The sequence below is a fragment of the Microcaecilia unicolor genome, chromosome 8 (genome assembly GCF_901765095.1).
Source record: "Microcaecilia unicolor chromosome 8, aMicUni1.1, whole genome shotgun sequence".
In the NCBI taxonomy this organism is placed as follows: Eukaryota; Metazoa; Chordata; class Amphibia; order Gymnophiona; family Siphonopidae; genus Microcaecilia; species Microcaecilia unicolor.
Window position 1 is genome coordinate 238,797,857 of NC_044038.1, and position 18,676 is coordinate 238,816,532.

Genomic DNA, 18,676 nt, shown 5'->3' on the forward strand with positions numbered 1-18,676 from the left:
CAAGTCCAGCAACCATGGCCTCTCCCCCCTGCCCTCCCCCCATGTCCAGCTACCCTCATCGCCACCGCTCCCTCTCCCCTCCGTGCCGGGCCCCCTGCACTGACCTGACAGTGCTTCTCACCTCTGTGTGAAAGCGCTACAGGCAGCAGCAGATCGCTCTGCTGCTGCCTGCAGCGCTGCCACACTGGCGGGACAGAGAGGGAAGTCTGTACTGCGCATTTGCAAGTGAGTACAGTCACTTGCCGTTTATATGTTTGATTTGCAAAGAGTTAATCGTTCATACTGTCGGTCCTATTTACTATGGGGTCAGTATTCAAACGGACCCTTTTACTAAGCCACGTAAGCGTCTATGTGCGCCCACCACGCTCCAAAACAGAGTTGCCGCCCGATTACTGAGTGGCTCTTGCAGTAATTTCACTTTTGGCATGCGTCCGAAAAATAATTTTTATTTTCAGACGTGCATATCGGATGCGCACTAAGTGGCATTTGATGCGCGTAGGTCATTACCGTCCGGTTACTGCGTGAGACTTTACTGCTAGGTCAATGGCTGGCGGTAACAGACCCAAAATGGACGTGCAACAATTTTGATTTTGCTGCACATCCGTTTTCGACAGAGATTTTTTAAAAAGGCCTTTTTTACAGGTGCACCGAAAAATGGATTAGCGCGTGCCCAAAACCCGTGCCTACACTAGCAGAAGTCATTTTTCAGTGCACCTTTGTAAAAGGATCCCTTAATAAGTAATAATGAGCAATAACTGGTAATAATTCAAATTTACGCATAACTCACTAAGCAGATTCTGTCGGGAAAGATGTAGTGGAGTTGGATGGGGTGCAGAGAGGGGCGACGAAAATGATAAAGGGGATGGGACGACTTCCCTATGAGGAAAGGCTAAAGTGGCTAGGACTCTTCAGGTTGGAGAAAAGGCGGCAGAGGGGAGATATGATAGAGGTCTATAAAATAATGAGTGGAGTTGAACGGGTAGATGTGAAGCGTCTGTTTACGCTTTCCAAAAATACTAGGACTAGGGGGCATGCGATGACGCTACAATGTAGTAAATTTAAAAGGAATTGGAGAAAATTTTTCTTCACTCAATGTGTAATTAAACTCTGGAATTCGTTACCAGAGAATGTGGTAAAGGCGTTAACCTTAGCGGAGTTTAAAAAAGGGTTGGACGGCTTCCTAAAGGAAAAGTCCAAAGACCGTTATTAAATGGACTTGGGGAAAATCCACTATTTCTGGAATAAGCAGTATAGAATGTTTTGTACTTTTTTGGGATCTTGCCAGGTATTTGTGACCTGGATTGGCCACTGTTGGAAACAGGATGCTGGGATCGGTGGACCTTTGGTCTTTCCCAGTATGGCAATACTTATGTAACTGCACCTGAATTCCAATGTACGCAGTTCAAAAGGGTCATGGCTCTGGGTGGGGAAATGGGCATTTTGTGGGCGTTCCAAAATTTATGCACATTGTTATAGAATACGATGCAGTGCACGTAACTCTACACGCAGGGATTTATGCAACATTTTCATTGGTGTAAATGGACACGCTTAGTTTTAGTTACTGGGATGTCAACAAAGTGTATTCTATAATACTGTGCCGAAATCTAGGCTCTGCTTATAGAATACGCTTATACGGAAATGTTTACCGCATGGATTTTTTAGGCGCCTTATATAGAATCTGAACCTTAAGGGCTGAATATCAGCACTTAAGCGGCCAAGTGCTGTCTGCGCCCCTGGAACTCTCCCAATGTAGCCGGTTTTGAGTTCAGTGCTAACCACGATTTTTAGCAGGGCCCCAACCAAGGGGCCCTTTTACTAAGCTGCATAATGCGCTCCCAACGCATGTCAATTCCGAGTAACCACCCGGCTACCGTGTGGCCTGGGCGGTAATTTCATTTTTGAGAGATGTCCCCTACACGCGCCAGAAAATATTTTTATTTTCTGGTGTGTGGGCGGTAATCGGCATTTGAACGTGCGTTCGATGGCTGGCGGTAAGGTCTCAGACCCAAAATGGCCATGCGCCAATTTTACTGCATGTCCATTTTCGCTTCCCCCCCCCCCCCCCCCAAAAAAAAGATGCTCTTTACAGGTGCGCTGAAAAATGATTCTGTGCACGGCCAAAACATGGTGTCTACATTACTGCAGGCCATTTTTCAGCACACCTAAGTAAAAGGACCCCCAAGTGATTTAACCAATCAGCAACTGGCTAAATCGCTTTGAATATCGGCCGTAGAATCTTAGAATTTGCACTTAATAACTGATCCTGCATCATTTCTCTTTGTCTGTGTTAAAAGAGATTACTTGTAAGTTCACTTTTACACAATTGATTGCTCTTTTTTTTTAACGAGGTAGTTTCCAGATCCACTGGACGCCTGATGCAAGTAGGTACTACCAAAACACAATATTTCAGTGGACCAGGCTACCCCATTTATTTGGCCTTACCCACTGTGTTTCTTCCATTGTGGTCCTTTGTGGAGACTGGGTTCGTTTGTATTTCAAATGAACACACATCCCTAGTGACTTTTCTCTTGAATTATGAACCAGCAGACGCATATATACAGAATCTGGGAATAAGTACCTGCTTGGAAAAAACCAGAAATCTGTGGCCCATCAGCCAGTTTTACACTCACAGAATATGTTTTCTTTGAGGCTTGTGGACAGCCAGAGTTATTTTCGGTATGCCAGATTGTAGGTTATACAGTCACAAGACTCCTGTTCAGTCTGATTCTTACATCCATTGCGTGTTTTGGGGAAACTCCATTTCATTTCTATGCCAATGGCCAAGAAAAGTTGGAGAGCAACTCAAGCCCTCTCAAGTCACTTCACTGGCTTCCTATCCGTTTCTGCATACAGTTCAAACTCCTCTTATTGACCTATAAGTGCATTCACTCTGCAGCTCCTCAGAACCTCTCCTCTCTCATCTCTCCCTACATTCCTCCCCGGGAACTCCGTTCATTGGGTAAATCTCTCTTATCTGCACCCTTCTCCTCCACCGCTAACTCCTGACTCCGTTCCTTTTATCTTGCTGCACCATATGCCTGGAATAGACTTCCTGAGCCGGTACGTCAAGCTCCGTCTGGCCGTCTTCAAATCTAAGCTAAAAGCCCACCTTTTTGATGCTGCTTTTAACTCCTAACCCTTATTCACTTGTTCAGAACCCTTATTTTATCATCCTCACTTTAATATTCCCTTATCTCTCGTTTGTCCTGTTTGTCTGGCCTAATTAGATTGTAAGCTCTGTCGAGCAGGGACTGTCTCTTCATGTTCAAGTGTACAGCGCTGCGTACATCTAGTAGCGCTATAGAAATGATAAGTAGTAGTAGTAGTCTTGGGGTTCCAGAATGTTGCTACTCTTTAGCATTCTGCACGGAATCTTCCACTATGGGATTCCGGAATCTTGCTACTCTTTGTCCTTATCCCTTATTTGTTCTGTTTGTCCTAATTAGATTGTAAGCTCTGTCGAGCAGGGACTGTCTCTTCATGTTCAAGTGTACAACGCTGCGTACGTCTAGTAGCGCTATAGAAATGACAAGTAGTAGTAGTAGTCTTGGGGTTCCGGAATGTTGCTACTCTTTAGCATTCTGCATGGAATCTTCCTACTATGGGATTCCGGAATCTTGCTACTCTTTGTCCTTATCCCTTATTTGTTCTGTTTGTCCTAATTAGATTGTAAGCTCTGTCGAGCAGGGACTGTCTCTTCATGTTCAAGTGTACAACGCTGCGTACGTCTAGTAGCGCTATAGAAATGACAAGTAGTAGTAGTAGTCTTGGGGTTCCGGAATGTTGCTACTCTTTAGCATTCTGCATGGAATCTTCCTACTATGGGATTCCGGAATCTTGCTACTCTTTGTCCTTATCCCTTATTTGTTCTGTTTGTCCTAATTAGATTGTAAGCTCTGTCGAGCAGGGACTGTCTCTTCATGTTCAAGTGTACAGCGCTGCATACGTCTAGTAGCACTATAGAAATGACAAGTAGTAGTAGTACTAGAGCGAGCCAAACAGGTAAGCAAGCAAGTACCTAGCAAACAATTACATTGAATGGCATGAATATGATTTACTATAAGCTTCATTCTGTGAAACTCTGTATTAAGCACTCCATTCATGCAAATGCACTTTTCCTGGCAGTGATGGACTGGCCCTGGAAATCAGACTTCTTTCTCTACATCAAGTGCCATTATCCTGGAGTGCTTTTATTGATCTGTTGACTCTCTTGTCTCCCTCCTTCTCTTCCTTTCCCCACCCCCAATTCTGTATCATGTCTCAGGCAGCCACCCTTTTTTAAGGGGTCTGGACAAAGGTTTGAAAGAAAGATTATAGACAAGCTGAACTTGAACAGCAGGAAAGTCGAAGTTCCCTGAGTAGAGTGTTCTTCAGATAGAGAATCTGCCTGCTTTAAAGTCATGTTTTTTTTTTCTCTTTCATTCCCCTCTGTTTCCCTGTCTTGTGTTTGTCCTTACTATAATCTCAAAAAATGACAAACTAGAAATTACCAGGCTTAAATTGTCCCCTTTGGTTTACCTTGGAAACGGTCCCAGGGGCCTCATTGTCAGTGTGGCATGAATCATGATTATTTCTGGCATGCAGATGGTGAAAATCAACAAATAATAAATTCATTTTGATGATCTGAGCAGATACCTGCCAATGGCTTTCATCCACAACATGCTGAGCGTTTACAAGTTCAGGACCAGATGTACTAAAGGGATTTTCCTGTTTTGTGGCAATGGGAAAAAAAAAAGGCTTAGGTGTTCATTTTAGAAGCTCTGTTCGCAAAATATACGTTGATGTCCTGGCACATCAATACAGAAACCCCTGAAACGTGTAAATTGCGTTTTAGAAAAGTCCGGGGCGAATTGTTAAAGTCACGAAAATGTCTAGGCTTGCCGGAGGTGTGTTGGACGTGGTGTGGGGATGTGTCATTGGTGTTGCGGCATTTTCACCACCTATCCCCGTTTCCGGGTAGTACTTTGATATATAGGCAATGCAAAGCAAACATCATGATTCAGACCACCATAAAGGATGAAAAAATATCATTGCAACATCTCCATGTGACTGCTTGCATTTCTGCTGTTCTGTTGTTCTGAGTGGACAGGGTTTTGGTGGTAGAAAGCATTCTGGGTGTTTGTGGTTGGTTTCAGTGGTGAGGAGCACTTTGGGTATTTGTAGTGGGAGTTGTAAGCCATGAGCTGCCTGAACATCTAGGCTGTTGAGGCCACCCGCCATAAAGCAAACTGGGAGGCTAAGAGGGCCAAGAAGTCACATCCCTATCAGAGGATCAGCGTGCCCAGGACACATTTCCTTGACCTCACTGAGGAGCAGTGCATAGGGTGCTTCTACTTTGACAAGGCAGCCATTCATCATCTCTGCCAACTGTTGGAGCCCATCTCTGCCTCACCACTCAAAGGTGTTAACCAGTGCCCATAAAGTCATCTCTGGTCTAGACAGGAAATTTGCAGACCATCCTCACAGCCACTGCTGGCCTCAACCAGTCAGCCATCTCCCAGTGCATCACACAGTTGCCCACAGCCCTTCTCAAATTACATTTCATTCGCTCGGACCTTGCAGCAGAGACATCACACCATGATCCAGTTCTATGAAATAGCCTGCTTACCCTCTGACCTAGGTGTCATAGACTACACTCACATGACCCTCAGGTACCCCAAAGCTCACCTGCTACAACCATAAATTCCAGCCATCTCCATCCTTCTCGCTCCTTCCCCTTCCAGTCCAGCCATCACCACCTCTCTCTCTTCTCCCTATTCTAGTCCAGCCACGTCCACCTCTCTTTCTCCTCTGCCCATCCAGTCCAGCCATCAACACCTCTATCTCTCTCTTCCCCTCCCCCCTCTTAGTCCAGCCATCTCCTCCTCTATCTCCAAGTCCTGAGGCCAGTCCAGTACTTGCACTTCTCTCTCATCTCTCCTCCCTTTTCTGGTCCAGGATCTAGTTCTCTCCCCTCCTTCTTCCCTCATACCTCCCTTTGCAGCCCCTTCCCTCTGGTATCAGCATTACAACCATATGATGCAGATCCTCCTCTCATGCACACCGCATGTCTGTGCTGGGTACTGCCCCTCTGACATTGTCATGGGGGTGGGACCTAGCACAGATGCTCAGCATGCTTGAGCAAAGGCACTGCATCATGCCATTGTACTTTTTAATGTTGACACCGAAAGGAAGGAACTGCAAAGGGTGGTTTGTGGCAAGCGGCTGACCTCATGGGGTGGAGGCAAGAGGAGAGATGCTAGATCACATGAGGGGATGTGGGGAAAGTACCAAACCTATTTGAAACTACAATATGGTACCTATGTCCCCCATTACTACAATTAGAAGCAGAAAGTTGCCATATAGGAAAGAGTCTGGGAAATTGTTCTTAAATTGGGTACAATCCCCCCAAATCAAGGTTGTCTGGTAACCTTACACACACAGGTAGGGCCGTGAACATTCACTTACAGGTCTCATGCTGACTGCCATTACTGGGCATAGGTCACAGTGGAGGTCCAAAGGAAGGGGAAGCTGCAAAGGCATAGTTGGGGGGGGGGGGGGGGGGGGGGGAAAGAGGAGCAGCTGCTCCACCAGATGGACTTTGAATAAAATGATGCCTATGCGGATTGGCTCTTAACCCTCTCACCGGCTTCTGTTTTAAAAGGTCTGCTCCCCAACGTCAAAACCTGACTACGCCTCTGGGAAGCAGCCCTGTTTCTGTGACCTCATCTACCGATAAATGTGACCCATTTGATATAGTTTGGAAACCACTGTTCTAGGGCAGAACTGGGGTACAAAAAATGTTCATACTTGTTTCAAAAGTCCACAAATGATTGTAGTAGGAAATGATAATCACAGAAAAGAAGGGCAAGGGTCTGCGGGTAATTTTCAAAGTGTTCGTGTAATCTCCAGTTGAAAATTGCTGCAGAGTCCATGAGTAAAAAGCAGCTCTACACTTTCTCCAGCTATGTAGACCGTATGAAAATGCATCCTTGAAGTGTGCCACATGCCTTAGCACTATAATAATGTCACCAAGCATTGTCAAAAGCAGCTTTCCCGTTGATTAATGCATTAACAAATGGAACATGCAAATACCGGCTGTCGATTGGAATGTATTAGCTTTCTAAAGGACCACACTCTTTGATGAAACCAAATAAACTGAACGAATGACAGTTTCTTGCACAGCATTTGTAATACTAAGATAAGCAAGCTATCAGGGGCATTTTCGAAAGAGAAGGGCGCCCATCTTCCGACACAAATCAAGAGATGGGCGTCCTTCTCTCAGGGTCACCCAAATTGGCATAAATGAAAGCCGATTTTGGGTGCTCTCAACTGCAGTCCATCATGGGGACGGCCAAAGTTCATGGGGGTGTGTCGGAGGTGTAGCGAAGGCGGGACTGGGGCGTGCTTAAGAGATGGGCGCCCTCGGCCAATAATGGAAAAAAGAAGGGTGTCCCTGACGAGCATTTGGTCGACTTTACTTGGTCCATTTTTTTTCACGACCAAGCCTCAAAAAGATGCCCAAACTGACCAGATGACCACCAGTGGGATTCGGGGATGACCTCCCCTTACTCCCCCAGTGGTCACCAACCCCCTCCCACCCTAAAAAAAAAAAAGATTAATATTTTTTCCAACCTCTATGCCAGCCTCAAATGTCATACCCAGCTCCATGACAGCAGTATGCAGGTCCCTGGAACAGTTTTAGTGGGTTCAGTGCACTTCAGGCAGGTGGACCCAGGCCCATCCCCCCTACCTGTTACACTTGTACTGGTAAATGTGAGCCTTTCAAAACCCACTGTACCCACATGTAGGTGCCCCCCGTCACCCCTTAGGTCTATGGTGGTAGTGTACATTTGTGGGGACTAGGTTTTTTTTTGGGGGGGGGGGTTGGGGGCTCAGCACGCAAGGTAAGGGAGCTATGCACCTAGGAGCAATTTGTGAAGTCCACTGCAGTGCCCCCTAGGGTGCCTGGTTGGTGTCCTGGCATGTGAGGGGGACCAGTGCACTACGAATGCTGGCTCCTCCCATGACCAACGCCTTGGATTTGGTCATTTTTGACATGGTCGTCCTCGGTTTCCAATATCACCAAAAACTGGGGATGACCATCTCTAAGGTCGACCATCTCAACATTTAGGTTGATCGTCTCTAAGGTCGACCTAAATGTTGAGATTTGGGCGTCCCCGACCATATTATCGAAATGAAAGATGGACGCTCATCTTGTTTCGATAATAACGGTTTCCCTGCCCCTTCATGGGGCCATCCTGCGGGGATGCCCTCAGGAAAACTTGGGCGCCTATGTTCGATTATGCCCCTTTAAGTCACCTTTTGGCCAACAGCCATGAACTGAGAATGCTCCCTCTGGAGAGACTGAGAACCTACAGAATATTAGGGGGAAGGAGTAACTCCCCAGTGCTTGACATCATTGGGAACCATATGATTTAATGACCATTGCCAAAGCATATAAAGAAAACAAAACCATCCTCCTTCAAAGATATTCAAGTGTATTAGTGAACCATATTTCAAAATGCATGGCAATGGCAAGTTAAATTACATCTGCTGGGTGTGAATCAAAGCAATCCCTGAGCAATTAACAATTTTAGCCAAAGAAAATATGGTTGTAATCTAATTAGCAGTGTTTTCAAAACCGCTCAGCCTTTGCCCCTTGTAAGTCAGGTCTTTGTTTGTTCTGGAAACAGAAGTAAAGACTAGCAAATACAAAGGTGTTATCTACCAGCCATCTAATTCTAATGTATCCGATAAGCCTCTGCTTGACTCAAGGACTGTTTTAGCAGAAAATAAACTTGTCTAGAGTAGGACAACCCTGTCCTGAAGACCCCACAGCCAGTTGAGCTTTATGGCTATCCACAATAAATACACATGTGAAATTTGCATAGGCTAGGTTTCAATATATGCTAAGTTATCTCATGCACAGTCATTATAGATATCATGAAAACCCTACTGGTTAGGGGGATTCTCGGGTCAAGTTTGGAAAGCCCTTTTCTTGATTGCCCAGGGTATCAAATAATTTTTTAGATCTAATACTTCGTAGATGTAGAGGTCCTTGTGCTAAGCTGCAGTAAGCATTAGTGAATGCATACCACAGCTTAAAAGGGCTTAAGCAGGGCACGTTCAGGTGTCATGAAGTTCCAAATGTGAGGGCGCTACCTACCCACATGAGGTGGCATGTCTAGGGGGTAGAGAGTGGGCAGTTAGTACATCTACATTACCGTGCGCTGACTGATCATCGCAGGATTAGCACAGGAGCCCTTACAGCCTACAAAATAGGCTACACCATATGCCTGGAATAGTCTTCCTGAGCCGGTACGTCAAGTTCCATCTCTGGCCATTTTCAAATCTAGGCTAAAAGACCACCTTTTTTATGCTACTTTTAACTCCTAACCCTTACTCACTTGTTCAGTACCCATATTTTATCATTCCCATCTTATTTATTTATTAGGATTTATTTACCGCCTTTTTGAAAGAATTCGCTCAAGGCGGTGTACAGTAAGAATAGATAAAACATGAGCACGAGGCAATTAGAGCAGTAAAAATATTCGAACAACAATACAAAGTATGGCATGGTATACTACTTCCAATAACAACACAATATGTACTAGAACATTATAATTGGTAGTGAAGGGTAAGGCAAAGTTGTAACATATAGATGAGTAAGAAATTAGGAAGAATTTGAAAGTAAGGTGACTGATTTGAAGAAAGTTGCACATGATGCCAGAGAGATGGTTAAATATTATCTCAGTTAGGCTAGTAGTAGATAAACATGTCCCGCTGCAGTATGTGCAGCCCGAGTCAATCCTTGTGTGTGTGAGTGAGACTAACAAGTTAGTTACTTCTTCCGTTAAAGGCTTGGTTGAAGAGCCAAGCTTTCACCTGCTTCCTGAAGTAGAGATAGTTTTGTGTTAAGCGGAGCCTTTCAGGCAATGCATTCCAGAGTGTGGGGGCTACTCCGGAGAAGGCTCGCTTGCGGGTATCACATCGTGTAATGTCTTTTGGAGAGGGTGTAGTTAGTGAAAGTCCTTGGGAGGACCTTAGTGTCCTTGGCGGTGTGTGGAGGATCATCCTATTCTTCAGATACTTGGGACCATTTCCTTTCAGGGCCTTGAAGATCAGACATAGAATGTTAAATTTAGCCCTGCATTGTAATGGTAGCCAATGAAAGTTTTGCAAAAATGGTGTGATGTGGTCACGTCGCTTGCAACCTTAGTAATTCCCTCATCTCTTATTTGTCTTGCTTGTCTGTCTTAATTAGATTGTAAGCCCTTTCGAGCAGGGACTGCCTCTTTATGTCCAGTGTACAGCGCTGCATATATCTAGTAGCGCTATAGAAATGATAAGTAGTAGTAGTAGTAGTAGTAGTCTTTGGGATTCTAGAATCTTGCTTCCCTTTGGGATTCCGGAATCTTGCTACTCTTTGTCCTTATCCCTTATTGGCCTTGTCCTGATTAGATTGTAAGCTCTGTCAAGCAGGGACTGTCTCTTCATGTTCAGTGTACAGCACTGCGTACTTCTAGTAGCGCTTTAGAAATGATAAGTAGTAGTAGACGGTAAGTTCACATGTGCTAATTTTTGTTAATGGCTGTGTAGCTAATGGACTTGCATTGGTTGAATCCTGGAACATTAGCATATGGTCATTAATTCAGAAAGAGAAAACTGCCCATTTTCTAGCCATGGCAAAAATGGCCTTAGCATGTGGGAAAGAGCCACATAGGGGCATGCTAAGGCCATTTTTTGCCACAGCTTTGTCAAAAGACCACTTAGGGAGGATGTTATCAACATCAACTTGGGTTATCATTAAGATGGGTTATTTTACCACAAGTTAATGCTATTTTAACAAGGGTCCTCTTTTACGCAATGAGATCCTGATAGCATGGCTTGAGGTAAAATATGTCCCATCTTAATGGTAGCCCAGTTGATAACTTCCTCCCTTATCCATTATATCTGTGACACACTCATATAACTCATTCCCTATATGCTTGATTTAGAAGTACCTATTCCAAATCGGAATGGAGTAAAAAAGATTATCATGTCCCTCGGTTGCATTGTTTCTAGCAAAAAAGGTACCGGTACTCAAATGCTAGGCCACCCTTCAAGGGTGGGGTGATCGCAGAGGGGACTCACCCCACAATAGCCAGGTTCCCTTCAACCAGTCAGAGAATCTATGACAAGTCAGAATTGGTATGTAGAGCCTGAGCTTTTTCATTAAAACTTGGGGTTCATGGGTCAATTTTAGCAGACAATGGAAAAGGTGCCGATACTCAGTACCCCCAAGTACCCCCTCAAAATAAAGCCCTGCCTAAATGAACCTACAGAGTTTCATTGTCCACCCCTAATTAATCTTCTGGATCCTGGGGTTGACCCACACCAAGATTTTGGTAATTAAACACAAAAGTCTCCCTATCTTTTTACTCCTGGTACTCTATCTTACCTATCTATATTTTCCATCTTTGCTTGTACCCTATGCTGTCTACTAAAATGTTCTATTATGTATTGTGTTGCCATTCTTTGTATTGTTATTTGAATATTTTTATTGCTGTAATTGACTATTGTTTATATTTGACTTATTCTTGCAGTACACCATGTTACTACTACTTAACATTTCTAAAGCGCTACTAGGGTTACGCAGCGCTGTACAATTTAACATAAAAGGACAGTCCCTGCTCAAAGAGCTTACAATCTAAAGGACAAGTGAACAGTCAAAAATGTTCCTTCAAAAAGGCAGTAAATAAATCCTAATATATATATAACTAAATAGAAGTCACAATCGCCCATCAGCAGCCCCCTGAAAAATCCAGTTAAAAAAGTATAATGACATACTTTTATTATTAAATTTTTTTACATATTCATGTATATAGATATATATAAATCAAGAATATTTTCTAATAGTTTGAATCAAATCCAACCAGCTATTGGCTGCCAACGCAGTTTCTTAAGAAGCAGAGAAACGTAATTATATTTAGACAAGCCGTATAAAAGTCTCACTGTAGATACACTTCCTTCTTCTAAAGCGTTCTAACTATGCCTGAGCTGTAGATAGAAATACCTACCTGATCAGTGGAGGGCTCGCACGAAGGCATTGAGCTTATGATATTTTAATCATCTCTCTAACCTCATGTACAACTTTTTAAAAATTAGTCACCTTATTTTCTAACTCCTCTTACTCTCTTACCTACCTATGGGGCCCTCTTTACAAAGGTGCGTTAGGCTCTACGCACATACAGAATGCAGCAAAACGAGATTACCGCCAGGCTGGCGGTAATTTCAGATTTGCCGCAGTGCATATACCGCCTGGATGATTTATTTATTTATTTTCCACCGCACGCAGCATTTCCGGCGGCAATCGGCAGTTGGTGTGTGTCGACCAGTCACTATACGTGTAGTGGGTGAGCCCTTACCGCTAGAGCAATGGGTGGCATTAAGGGCTTAGGCCAGTTTTAGGCGCATTCTGGTTTCAGTTTTACCACAAGCCCTTTTCCCGTCCCATTAAAAAAAGCCCTTTTTTCCAGATGCAGTAAAAACTGGCCCAGCACATGCCGAAGACACGTGCTCGGCCATTTTTTACCGTGGCTTAGTAAAAGATGTTCCATCTTTGCTTATACCCTACGCTGTCTGTTAAAATGTTCTATGGCCTTGTGTTGACATTGTAATTAGTGTACTATGCCATACTTTGTTCTGTTATTTGAATATTTTTACTGCTTTGTCTATTGCTTATATTTGATTTATTCTTACTGTACACCGTCTTGAGTGAATTCTTTCAAAAAGGTGGTAAATAAATCCTACTAAATAAATAAATATGTGTGAAGACAGAAGAAACGCTCCCTGACTTTGCACGGCCCCCCTGTCATGAAGAGCTTAACCAAGTCCCAGGGTTGGTTGCACACAAAATTATTCATTTGTTTAAATGCACAAAATATGGCAAGAACTGATTAACCAGACAGCAACAAATACCGATTCTCTAAATATGGTGCACCTGGACATAAGAAAGGAACAGAAGAGAAAGACAGTAATTCCACAACACAACAACAAAAAAATTTGCTTGTGCTACTGGGCAAAAACCATTTGTCCTATACTAAATTCAGTGTGCGTATTCCAAATCCGAAGTCAGAATTGTTGTAACACGTCGGGAAATTTTGTTATGCATCAGTTTGCCCAAACGAATTAAGCACTTGGAAAGCATTGAATAATTTTTTACAGAATGAGTTTTACTCCAACAATTACCTGATCTATATCAAAGTTTTCGTAGTAAACAGTATATGAAAATGTAATGGAATAACAAAATTTTTAAAAAAGTCTCGTATTCCAGTTTAAAAGTCTTACTTCAGCAAGGCCCAGTACTGTTAAAACTGCTTCAGGCATCTGCTTTTGCGTTTGTGACCGGTCATATTTTCCCGTTGCAAAAACCAGGAGTAGTCCCCCATCATGTTGGGATTCCAGCGGCCTTGATATCTGTTCTCCATTGTAGAAATGTTTTTACGGAATCTCTGTCCGTCTTTCCAATATATAATGCATAGGCTTTGCATGTATAACTTAAAATCTAGACGTGTCAGGCAAATTCGGAGTTCATATTTGGAATCGGCGGGTTCAATTTAGTATAAATCACATGTTTTTCTCTCAGTAGCAAAATCATTGTTGCGTTGTGTTACGGTTCCTCAACAGCACCAGCATACTGCGATGCGAGATCCCATTATATTATTTACATGATTTGTGAGGAGAAACTAAGCCCTTTCATTTATATACCATGTACACAAGAAGCATATAAGTGCTGTCAAAACAAGCAAGATGCAAAGTTTAAAGTCTCTATTTATTCAAAGAGTTTGGCCGTTCTGCCTGCATTATTGCTGGTTACTGGGTTACAGTGTCAACAGGTTTGTGCTTGCAGCCTGTTATTTTCCTCAAATTAAAAAAAAAAAAAGAAGAAAAGAAACACAGTTACAGAGCAAGTAAGACAGTCACTATTAAATAGAGACATGAAGGACTATTCTAGTGAGTAGAGCAGCAGGCTAAGAACCAAGAAAGCCAGAGTTCAAAATCCCAGTGACGCTCCTTATGATACTATATTGGAGAAACAGGCCAGATGCTTAAGACAAGATTCAATTTACATAGACATCACATGAACAATACTGGTGCCAGTAGGGCTCCCACCCCTGTTGGTCAGCATTTTATAGGACCAGGACACTGTACCAGTGACTTCACAGTGAGAATCCTGAAAGGTAACTTTAAAACCATACAAGAACGTAAGACCTTTGAAGTCAGAATGATTGAATATTTTAACACCCAACAGAAGGGACTTAACAAGGATCTGGGGTTCCTAGCCCATTATAAACCATAAAGCTGTATTTCTCTGTTGATCACCCTCCCCTCACCTATCCACACCTATCCTGTTAGAATATCAATGATATGCTTTGATGTCCCCATGCATACCTCCTACCCACCCCCATCCTCCCACCCTGTCAGACTGTCATAGTAATGCTTGAATGTTTTCACTTATATACACTGTCAGCTAGCACATTTGCTTATTTCCGATCTGACGAAGAAGGGCAACCTTCGAAAGCGAATCAAGAAATGTATTAAGTTATGGCCAATAAAAAAGGTATCATCTTATTTTCTTTTCCATGTTTTATTTTGTTTGATTTCTATTGATACTAGTCAAGAAACTTCGGGACCCTTTTACCAAGGGGGCCGGTGCTGGCATTGGCGCGTGTTTTACATGCGGGCCAAGGCCCCCTTTTACCGCAGCTGGTAAAAGAGATATCTTGCCTTCCTGCAGGAAGTGGCCCTGCGGCAAGTAAAGCACTTGCCGTGCGGCCATTTTGGAGGAGACCTTACTGCCACCCATCGAGATGGTGGTAAGGGCTCCCGCATTAACCCGACGGCACTGCCCGATTACCACCAGGTACACTCTGGCACTACAACACTAAACAAACAAAACAATTTTTTAATTTTCTGCTTGTTATTTCTGCCCGTTTGTATCATCATTTACATATAACATTTTCTTGTATGATATGTTTACTGCTTTTCATTTTGTATTTATTTACCTATGTTAATTCAGATTTCTGAAGAACTCCAATGTCAGATCTCCAAAACAATTCATCCAGTTATCAAGCACTATTTTACAACAACGGAGGTATCAATCATTTATTCACCTTTCACACTCGTGGTTTACCTTTTCCTTTATTTTTTCTGGTAATCACATTACACATTTTTAAATATTTTATGTTAATCCACAATTGCAAAATATCACCCGATGCTAGTTCATTAATCTAAATCGCTAGTATTTAAAAAAAAAAAAAACTTTTAAAAAAACAAAACCATTTGTTCACAATATATGCTTTACATTTACTGTTTTATGTATTTGTATGTTATTAGTTTCAATTTCAATTTTAATTTTAATGTTTCATCATGTGGAGGAGTGGCCTAGTGGTTAGGGTGGTGGACTTTGGTCCTGGGGAACTGAGGAACTGAGTTCTAGATTCCCACTTCAGGCACAGGCAGCTCCTTGTGACTCTGGACAAGTCACTTAACCCTCCATTGCCCCATGTAAGCTGCATTGAGCCTGCCATGAGTGGGAAAGTGCAGGGTACAAATGTAACAAAAATAAAATAGATACTATTGGAGACTCTACATGGAATGTTGCTACTATTGGAGATTCTACATGGAATGTTGCTATTCCACGAGCAACATTCCAAGTAGAAGGCTGCGCAGGCTTCTGTTTCTGTGAGTCTGACGTCCTGCACGTACATACAGGACGTCAGACTCACAGAAGCAGAAGCCTGCGCGGCCACATTGGTGATCTGCAAGGGCCGACTTCTACATGGAATGTTGCTAGTGGAATAGCAACATTCCATGTAGAATCTCAAATAGTAGCAACAGTGGAGGAGTGGCCTAGTGGTTAGGGTGGTGGACTTTGGTCCTGGGGAACTGAGGAACTGAGTTCAATTCCCACTTCAGGCACAGGCAGCACCTTGTGACTCTGGACAAGTCACTTAACCCTCCATTGCCCCATGTAAGCCGCATTGAGCCTGCCATGAGTGGGAAAGTGCAGGGTACAAATGTAACAAAAATAAAATAGATACTATTGGAGATTCTACATGGAATGTTGCTACTATTGGAGATTCTACATGGAATGTTGCTATTCCACTAGCAACATTCCATGCAGAAGGCTGCGCAGGCTTCTGTTTCTGTGAGTCTGACGTCCTCTGTGAGTCTGACGTGCAGGACGTCAGACTCACAGAAGCAGAAGCCTGCGCAGCCACATTGGTGATCTGCAAGGGCCGACTTCTACGTGGAATGCTGCTAGTGGAGGAGTGGCCTAGTGGTTAGGGTGGTGGACTTTGGTCCTGAGGAACTGAGTTTGATTCCCACTTCAGGCACAGGCAGCTCCTTGTGACTCTGGGCAAGTCACTTAACCCTCCATTGCCCCATGTAAGCCGCATTGAGCCTGCCATGAGTGGGAAAGCGCGGGGTACAAATATAACAAAAATAAAATCTATAATGCTAATGTTTCATTATGTATTTATATATTTATTTATATATGTTGTTTTATCAATATGACCCACTACATAACCTGCTTTATTACTTAACTATCTTCAGAATGGTTCTTATCATTTATGTGTCACATTATGCGTTTTTTTACATACTGTTCACCATTCATTATTTTTTAAATTCAATTTAATATTTTAAATTCAATTTAATTTTATTTGATATAATTTAATCGATACATTCACTATATGTGTTTATATGTTATTATATTCGTTTTTTATGTAGATTGACCAAGACCCCTGAAGCAGGCCTTCGGGCCGAAACACGGCCGTGTCGGGTCGTTTGTACCTTTTTCAATAAAGTATCCTTGGACTTACCACACTATTTTGTTTCGGTTCACTACAAAACTAAATACATTTTTGTAGTACCGGAAATGATGTCGCACTAGGGGAGGGAAGTACCATCAGGCTGCTGTGGTAGCCTGGTGATACTTCCTGTATAGCGAGCAGTAATCCCGCGTTGGGCTTATCGCCACTTAGTAAAAGAAGCCCTTAGGGGGAGATTCTATATATGGCAGCTGAAAGATCAGCATATGCTTTAAGCGATGCCTAGATTAGGGTGCAGAACATAGCTAGCACCTAAAACTATGCGCATCCATTTACACCAATGAAAATGTGGCATAAATTCCGGTGCGTAGATTTAGGTAGACTGGGCCACATTTTATAACAATGTGTGTAAATTTCAGAACGCCCATGAAATGCCCATTTCCCTGCCCATAAACACGCCCCTTTTTGCCTGCATATATTGGAAGTTAGGCGCACTGCATTACAGAATGCGCTTAGCGAGTTGTGTGTGTAAATTCTAATTATTGACAATTCGGTACTCATTATTACTTGTTCAGAGCTGTTATCAGTGCTGATTAGCTTGTTAAGTTGATTAAGTTATGAGCGTTGCCATATTCTCACCTCAAGCGTGGAACAAACTCCCTGAGCACATACGCCAAGCCCCCTCCCTGCCCATCTTCAAATCACTGCTCAAAGCCCACCTCTTCAATGTCGCCTTTGGCACCTAACCACCACACCTATACTCAGAAATCTAGACTACACCAACTTGACATTTTGTCCTTTAGATTGTAAGCTCATCTGAGCAGGGACCGTCCTTCTTTGTTAAACTGTACAGCGCTGCATAACCCTAGTAGCGCTCTAGAAATGTTAAGTAGTAGTATTCTATAAAAGTGGGTTTAAATTTTGGAATGCCCATAAAATGCCCATTTCCCTGCCCATAACCACGCCCCTTTTTGCCTACATATATTGGAAATTAGGCGCACTGCATTACAGAATGTGCTTAGCGAGTTGTGTGTGTAAATTCTAATTATTGACAATTGGTGCTCATTATTACTTGTTATGAGCTGTTATCAGTGCTGATTAGCTTGTTAAGTTGATTAAGTTATGGGCGTTGCCATATTCTATAAAAGTGGGTTTAAATTTGGAATGCCCATAAAATGCCCATTTTCATGCCCATAACCCTGCCCCTTTTTGGCTCCTCCCATTAGAATTTAGGCACCGTGTGTTACAGAACACGCTTAGCGAGTTATGCGTGTAAATTCTAATTATTGCCAATTAGTGCTCATTATTGCTTGTTGTGTGCTGTTAAAAACACTGATTGGCTTGTTAAGCCAATTAAGTTACATGCGTTGTTAAAGATTCTGCTTTGATTTTGGTGCAGAACGCTAGGTGCGCTATATAGAATCCCAAGGAAAGGGCTCCATTGCTTCTTGTATTTTTCTTTCTCTTCTTATTTTGCCTTTTGCAGTACAGTAACGATATGTAAACTTCACAACACAGGGGAGAAGCAATTTTGAGTACCCCAAGCAGCTGTACAATACAAATTTTGGAAGGCTAGTTTCCCTTTGAAAGTTCATTAATGGTACACACATGTTAGGGATGTTCACATGCCAAACATTTTTGGCTTGTTGTCGGTTCATTTGGCTTTTCTCCTTAATTTTTGGGTGGTCTTTCAGCTCATTTCACACATTTGTTTTGTTCATAAGCACATAAGCACCGCCATACTGGGAAAAGACCAAGGGTCCATCAAGCCCAGCATCCTGTCTTGGACAGCGGCCAATCCAGGCTTCAAGAACCCGGCAACCGTCCCCCAAACAAAAATTTAATAATGTTCAATGGACTTTTCCTTCAGGAATCTG